The 7,175-nt window shown below is 46.8% G+C and overlaps 1 non-coding gene and 1 pseudogene across 1 annotated transcript; one reads left to right on the top strand and one right to left on the bottom strand.

Annotated features, from left to right (window-relative positions):
* Nucleotides 1-2,219: 2,219 nt before the first annotated feature.
* Nucleotides 2,220-2,337, top strand: LOC115065461 (annotated as a pseudogene).
* Nucleotides 2,338-3,219: 882 nt separating this feature from the next.
* LOC115065459 lies at nt 3,220-3,410 on the bottom strand. The gene has a single exon (XR_003845243.1). It is a non-coding gene; the product is annotated as a U2 spliceosomal RNA (small nuclear RNA).
* Nucleotides 3,411-7,175: the final 3,765 nt, after the last annotated feature.

Below are 7,175 nucleotides of genomic sequence, written 5' to 3'. Positions count from 1 at the left end.
AGAGAGAGAGAGAGAGAGAGAGAGAGAGAGAGAGAGAGAGAGATATTGAGATTTAAAAAGTGTTTGTTTGGGTTGGAGAGATGGCTCAGTGGTTAAGAGTGCTGTTTGCTCTTCAGAAGGTCCTGAGTTCAAATCCCAGCAACAACATGGTGGCTCACAACCATCTGTAATGAAATCTGATGCCCTCTTTTGGTGTGTCTGAAGACAGCTATTGTATACTTAGATATAATAAATAAATCTTTAAAAAAAAATAAAACCACACATTTAAATAAATAAATAAATAAATAAATAAATAAATAAAAAGCGTTTGTTTGACACATTTATCTATTTATGATTGCTTTGTATGTATGCATGTTTGTTTGACAGGGTCAAAGAGCACTCCAGGGAGAAACTGCAGTGAGCTGCCCTTAAAGTGAAGGTGGTAGGCCATGGGCTCTGTAGTGGACTTGTCTTTTGTTTTTACTGTGTCTTAGTTTCCTTCCATTGCTGTGATAAACGCTACGACCAAAAGGAAATTTGGAAGGGAGGGTGCACTTTGGCTTACGTGTCCCTATCACAGCCAACCATTGCGGGAAGGCAGGGTAAGAACTCAACAAGGGTAAGAGCCCGGCCTTCTTTCTCACACCACGACGACGTTCTACGTGTCCAAGGGGGCTACCATCTCCACTGAACTAAACCCTCCTACATCAATCACTAATTAAGAAAATCCAGACTTGCCTGTCTATTGTCGCCATTTTCCTCGAGTGAATTTCTCTTTCTAAAGGACCCTTGTCACACTGACAAAAACCTAAGCAGCTGAGCTTGTTCCCGGGTGCACTTTTTTGTTAACTGCTGAATCTAGGCTGGAGCACACTCAGTTATAGCCCGTCCTCTTCTCTTCTTTGTTGGCTTGTGTGTGCCAGGTGGACATCAAATTCATTACGCAGCCAAAATTGCCTTGGTATTGATCCTCTTATCTATGTACCCCCCAAGGTACTTCGTTTTCAGATATGTGACATGAACCTAGATTTTATGTGTTGCTGAGGATCAAAACATGCTGGGCATGCTGGGCAACCATTCTACCAACTCACACACACACACTCTCTCTCATGCACGTGCACACTTTTTTTTGAGGGGAGTATGTGTCTCAAGCCTCCAAGCACTAGAATTACACTTACTATATGCAATAATTTTCATGCTTTTCTTTTCGCCACTAAAGTACCAGAGTGCCCGAGGCAGAGAATAGGAAGAGATTCCAGGCATCAATAAATGATCCATTGATCCTGGTCCTAAGGGTCTTCCTGCCCAGAGGTTTTCCTTTAATTTCGCTTGTGCAAAGACTTTCAACGCAGAGCTCTGGCAAGCCTGGAACACTTAGGTACTCTCATGGACCAGCCTGTGGAGCTGAAAACTCCTCCAAAATTCCAAACCGAAGTAGTTTTCATCTGCTTTTAAAAGGAGAGGAACTGTAAGAGGAACTTTAAAACCGCAGGGCCAGGCAGGTCGACATAGCAAATTGTGAGATAGCCAGGAATACACAGAGAGACCCTGTCTCAAAATATAAATGAAAGAAACTCTGCTTTGGGGGCAGGCTGAGGCAGGAGGATCACCGGGAACCACACGTCAGTCAGTCTGGGCTTCCTAGGCGAGGGACTCCCATGTTGAAAACCATAGGAACGAAGGAGAAGATCCCGTTGGAAGGACAAAAACCCCAGAGCGCTAGTTCTAGCAAAGGAGCTGCAATCCCGAGGGCCGGTCATCCAAAGGCTCGGTCCGCCCTTAAGAGGGGGATCAGATCGTGTCTTCCCCGGCCGCGCGCTACTAGATAGATAAAGAGGGGGAGTGTGTGTGGCGGGGCCTAGGGAACCATTTGTGGTGGGTGTTGCCAGTTCAGTGCCTGAAAGATTGTGAAGAGGAGCCCGGCCGAACCTACTACCTCGGGCATCCGTCGGTACAGCGTCGCTCTGGCGGCGCTCGACAGCGGAATCGCAAGGCGCGGTGGGCGGGGCATGCAAATAATGACGCGGCCCGGTCTCCGCGGAACTCTGGGAAGGAAAAGCGCAACAAATTCCTCTCGGCCCCCTTGGATTCCTCGGGCTTTCCGTGGCGTTGAGGTGGTGGACAGGAGAGAAGAAAAGGGTCGGTGTCAGGCGCGTGTTTAGGGGTGCGCGGGTGTTGGTGACCGTGAGTTGAAGGTGTGAGCGGTGTTGAGTGTAGCGGGCGTGTGGGGTTGGTCGGGTATCGCTTCTCGGCCTTTTGGCTAAGATCAAGTGTAGTATCTGTTCTTATCAGTTTAATATCTGATACGTCCTCTATCCGNAAAAAAAAAAAAAAAAGGTCCTGGAAAGCCGAGCAATTCTGATCAAAAAGAATATTGGTGGAATTACATCATCATACATTACTTCATACATGACTTTTATAGACACAGCGACAAAACAGAACGGTACTGTCAAAAGAGACCAATGAATGCAATAAACAAAGCAGGATACAAACGTCACACAACTGTAGTCACCTGACAAAGGTACCAAAAAGATACACTGGCGAAATGTGAAAAAATTGGGATTATTTAGATGCTAAATGAAAGTCGAATCATATCTCTTACCCTACACAAAAATGAGCTTACAAATGACCTCAGCATAACCCAAATTGTCTTAAGAAAAAAGCGAAGACATTTCAAAATAGAGGTATAAGTAAGATAGCTAGCTTTATCATAAAAGAAAGCGGTTTATCAATGAGAGAAAAAATACAGAGGATTAGAGTGTAGAAATATACAAAGAACTCAAGAAATGAGGCAGACATGGTGGTGGAGCATGGAGTCCAGGCTCCTGAGAACCTAGTGGTAGGAACAAAGTGGCGGGGCTCTCAAAATGAAAAATACGAGTACCTACCAGAACTTGCAACTAAAAACCAAGAACCAAAACCCCGATTTCGCCTACAAAGAGCTTTGACTACCCAGCAGAAAGCTACTTTACAAAGCGAGCCTTAATAAGCAGTGTCATGAGAAATATTCTTGCGTGTGCCACCATTGCCAGGCAGAGAACATTTACTTCTTGAGCACTTCTTTCCCTAATATTACTCCTATGCAACTAAGGTTCAGAGGCCTCAAGAAGTAGTGAGATAGCAGGAACAGAAGCAGACAAGACGTCAGAGAACCCAGTCAGTGGGCAATAAAATGCAATAACCGAGCAAGAACTACGAAGAAAAGAGAAGTCTACTTTTAGAACCACGATTACTCCCCGGAGGGGGTGCACCGTTCCTGGAGGTACTGCAATACCAGGTCGATGCGTGGAGTGNACGGAGCAAGCTCCTATTCCAACTCCTACTTCCAAAAATCCATTTAATATATTGTCCTCGGATAGAGGACGTATCAGATATTAAACTGATAAGAACAGATACTACACTTGATCTTAGCCAAAAGGCCGAGAAGCGATACCCGACCAACCCCACACGCCCGCTACACTCAACACCGCTCACACCTTCAACTCACGGTCACCAACACCCGCGCACCCCTAAACACGCGCCTGACACCGACCCTTTTCTTCTCTCCTGTCCACCACCTCAACGCCACGGAAAGCCCGAGGAATCCAAGGGGGCCGAGAGGAATTTGTTGCGCTTTTCCTTCCCAGAGTTCCGCGGAGACCGGGCCGCGTCATTATTTGCATGCCCCGCCCACCGCGCCTTGCGATTCCGCTGTCGAGCGCCGCCAGAGCGACGCTGTACCGACGGATGCCCGAGGTAGTAGGTTCGGCCGGGCTCCTCTTCACAATCTTTCAGGCACTGAACTGGCAACACCCACCACAAATGGTTCCCTAGGCCCCGCCACACACACTCCCCCTCTTTATCTATCTAGTAGCGCGCGGCCGGGGAAGACACGATCTGATCCCCCTCTTAAGGGCGGACCGAGCCTTTGGATGACCGGCCCTCGGGATTGCAGCTCCTTTGCTAGAACTAGCGCTCTGGGGTTTTTGTCCTTCCAACGGGATCTTCTCCTTCGTTCCTATGGTTTTCAACATGGGAGTCCCTCGCCTAGGAAGCCCAGACTGACTGACGTGTGGTTCCTGGTGATCCTCCTGCCTCAGCTTGCCCCCAAAGCAGTGTTCCTTTTTAAAAGCCTAATAAACAGGGGTGTAGTGGGCCATGTCTTTAATCACACCATTGGGGAGGTAAAGGCAAGCACACCTTTAATCCAAGCACTTGGGAGGCAGAGGCAGGAGGGTTTCTGAGTTCGAGGCCAGCCTGGTCTACAGAGTGAGTTCCAAGACAGCCAGGGCTACACAGAGAAACCCTGTCTCGAAAAACTAAAAAGATGAGAAAAAGGATGGAAGGAAAGTATGAGACAAAATGTATGTTAAACAGGAAAGACATGCAAACAAACACACAGAAAGACTTACATACCTATCAGGGCAGTGTTTCTCAACCTTCCTAATGCTGTGACCCTTTTATACAGTATTTATTTTGTTGTACTGACCTCTAACCATATTTTTTTTTTTTTTCGAGACAGGGTTTCTCCGTATAGCCCTGGCTGTCCTGGAACTCACTTTGTAGACCAGGCCAACCTCAAACTCAGAAATCCGCCTGTCTCTGCCTCCCAAGTGCTGGGATTAAAGGTGTGCGCCACCACCGCCCGTTATAAAATCATTTTTGTTGCTACTTTTCTATTGTAATTTTGCTCTACAAATTATATGTAAACAATTCTGCTATGATCCCGACAAACAGGATGATCTAGGTGACCCCTGGAAAAGGGTCATTCTACCCTCAAGACTTCACAACCCATAGGTTGAGAACTACCACTACCGTATTAGGGAAAGCTAGGCATGGTGGCTGTTGTCGGATAAAGCTTGTTCTGAGGAAAGGCAACACCCAGGTCCTCTCATGCCAGGGAGGGAACCCACAACAGTCCAATTTACAGATACCACCAAAGACCAACCGGATAAAACAGAGGAGTTTTGCTGCGGTTACTTACAGGGGGAGAAATGACTCAAAGACGGCTTCATCACCAAGGTTCACCCAGGCATGGGTGACAGCTCACAAAGCTAGGAACCTGGAGTGCACTCACTGCACAGCCTGCAGGCAGCTCAACAGGTTGGTGTTCTTTTCAGGCGACTCGGTCAGACTAAACCTCCTCTAAGCAGCTCTTCTGGTCTGAGATTCTTTGCTGGTTGTCTATTCCAGGAGTTTTCTTTGTAGCTCAGGTTCCTCTTATCTGAGTTTGTTTACTCTATCAGGGAGGAGCCTAGTGAATCTGGTCAGTTTCAGGAACTTCCTGAAGCTATTTTGAGTTGTTTACCTTCCTGTTTAAGGAGCGTCCTGCAAGACACAAGTTTTAATCTGCAAGGGAACTGTTCTGTAATGGATACTTCTGCAATCCCAGCACTTGGGAGATGGAGGCAGAGGAAATTGTGAATTTTAGGGCCAGTCTGGGCAGCACAGTAAGTTTTCAGGACATATTGAGCTAAGGACTGTCAGGTGGCAGCAAGTGGGGGGTGAGGGGGCAAGGAGGGGGTGGGGGGGAATGATTATGAGAGTGGGATAGTCAGTTTAGTCTTTTTTGAGTCTGGGTGGTTCAGGGATTCACCAATCTGACCACGAATATATTTTAACAGAGAGGGGACTTTTATTCAGATACTGGCAGCAGGGCTATACCAGGGACTCCACAATCCCAAATATAGCACAGAGTCACAGGGATTTATAAAGGCAAAAAGCATAAGGTTACATACATTCTGCTTTGCAAACAGGTGTTTCAAGGCATCCTGGTGGTTTTTTATTTTTTGTTTAAGACAGGGTTTCTTTGTGTTGCCCTGGCTGTCCTGGAACTAGCTCTGTAGACCAAGCTAGCCTCAAACTCAGAAATCCACCTGCCTCTGTGTGGAGCGCCGCCTCACATCGCCATTACAAGATGGCGCTGACATCCGCTGCCGGGAGTGATACTATGTTGCGCATGGGTAAGCCAGGCCACACCCTAAGGGCCNGAGTGCTCGCCTCTGACATCACATCGCATGATTCGACCTGTGCCAATCCATGAGCGCCACGTCCGAGGCGGAGTAGAGCTCCTATATAAGGGAGGCAGTTCTGTTGCTCGGGGTCTCCGCTTTGGAAGCTTGTGCTCTCCCTCTCAAGAGTATTAAAGCTTTGCTACAGAAGGATCCTGTTTGTGTGCCGCATCGTTCTTGCTGGCGAGACGGTTGGCGCGGGACACCTCTGTCTCTTGAATGCTGGGACTAAAGGTGTGTCTCACCACTGCCCAGCACAAAAACAATCCATAACAGTCTTTAACATCTGGGAGTCCAATTTTGCTTTATGGTTCACTTTAAGTAACTTTAAACTTTTTTTTTCTTAATTCTAAGGTGAAGAGGCGGGGAAAAAAATTTCTAAGGTGCATTGGTGTTTTGCTTACGTGTATGTTGTTTGTGAGGGTGTCAGATCCCCTAGAACTGGAGTTACAGACAGCTGTGAGCTGCCATGTGAATGCTGGGAATTGAACCCAAGTCCTCTTGAAGAACAACCAGTGCTCTTAACCACTGAGCCATCTCTCTGGCCTTAATTTTAAGCTTTTAAACAAGTTATAGAGCATTTACCTATTTTGTGAAAAATCCCAGACTGGATCTTGTGAATGAAAATTCTCAAATAGAAGCCGTGTCTGGCTGTGAACATAACTCCTGGGTGGAGTTTGTCTATAGAGTCTGATAGACAGTATGAATATCTTCAAGTACTGTGGAGAGACTGAAATTTTGTAGGTTTGGGGGCTAATTACTTTATCTTGGGCTAGTTTTAGCCTTCTGGAGGCAGCCATCTTGTGCTTCACTCTGTAATACTTGGAGCATGAGAATACAAACCTCTTATAAGCTACTTAGTAGAACACAAGCTTCCATCTACCCAAGAGCGAAGATTGTCAACAGATAGCATCTTGGTCCATAAAATAGATCCTCCTATCTCAGTATATCTGCCTCTGGTATACCCATCAATATATTTTGACATTACCATGATTTAGGTAGGGCAGTGATGGGATATACCTTTAATCCAGCACTCAGGAAGGAGAGGCAAGAAGATCTTTCTCAAGTTAAAGGTCAGACTATACTACAGAGACAATTCCAAGACATCCAGGGCTACCCAAAGAAAACCTGTCTCTAAAAACCCAGGGGGAGCCAGGCCTGGTGGCGCACGCCTTTAATCCCAGCACTTGGGAGGCAGAGGCAGGC

The sequence above is a fragment of the Mus pahari genome, chromosome 14, assembly GCF_900095145.1.
Source record: "Mus pahari chromosome 14, PAHARI_EIJ_v1.1, whole genome shotgun sequence".
NCBI lineage: Eukaryota > Metazoa > Chordata > Mammalia > Rodentia > Muridae > Mus > Mus pahari.
Note: the sequence above shows the minus strand (reverse complement) of the source record. Positions and strands in the feature narration are given on the sequence as shown.